Here is a 1,086-nt window from a genome sequence, read left to right as displayed (position 1 = left end):
TGGGTGGTTGCACCCCTCTTGGTCCTGACTTTAAAAAAAAAATAAAAGTGTTCTTTAAATCAGTGTAATCAGCCAGTTTTAAGCATGTTTATTTGTAGAACCGTAAGATATATTGGAAACACAATGTGTTACTGTTTTTTGTCTATATAAAGACAGCAGAAATATGTTAATCACACAAATGACAAATGTTATGAAGTCTACTCCAGGTGATACAAAATCTAATAATGAATAAATCATCAATAATCTCAATGACACTTCTAAAATGTAGTAGAATGAGTACCAGCAAGAGTATACTATCACTAAGAATGCAATATAATAAGGAAAACCATAAAATAATCCACTTCTTAGCTACATCAGACAGAGTGGAATAAAATAGAAAGTGAGATATCCCTTTATTTTCAATGTTCTTGTCATGCTAGAAAACGTTTGGGCAGAAGTAAGGACGGTTTCCACAAGAAAAAAGTTCAAATACATATTTTTACATGACAGAAAAATCTCCAGTGATGTCAGTTATCCACAGAGTACTGACTGACCAGCACCAGGGGGTTGCACCAACAGAAGAATTTGGCATTAGTCTCTGCTTCTGAAAGACTGAAAATTTATGAGTGATTCTCATCAGGCTGATATTCCCTTCAAAATGATGGGTGTTTTAAGCATACACTCACATGTATCAGCAGCTCCAGGTGCTCAAGTGTCCTCCTCTGTCCTCCAAGACATCGCATGCACGCACTTGTACACACAAATAAAGTAAAACTTTTTAAAAAAATAAAGATTCTTGTCATCATTATGTAGTGGATTGAAATATACATTTTAACAATAACTATTTGGTATTACATAAACATTTTAATGGTTATAGTTACAGTGGAATTATTCCCCAAAACTGTAACCAAATATCAAATAGTGCAAGGGGCATGTTGAATGTTTATGATTCTAAAGTACTTTTCTTATTTTTCTATTCTAAAATATTATGCCTATATTAATATTATAAGATTTGATGTGTTATTTTAGTATTCTCCTCCACTATATGTGTGTTCTGATAGGGCATCTGAAGACTCTACAGAAATCAATAATAGTACTTCACAATCT

The sequence above is a fragment of the Microtus ochrogaster genome, linkage group LG9 (assembly GCF_000317375.1).
Source record: "Microtus ochrogaster isolate Prairie Vole_2 linkage group LG9, MicOch1.0, whole genome shotgun sequence".
In the NCBI taxonomy this organism is placed as follows: Eukaryota; Metazoa; Chordata; class Mammalia; order Rodentia; family Cricetidae; genus Microtus; species Microtus ochrogaster.
This window is presented reverse-complemented; position numbering follows the sequence as displayed.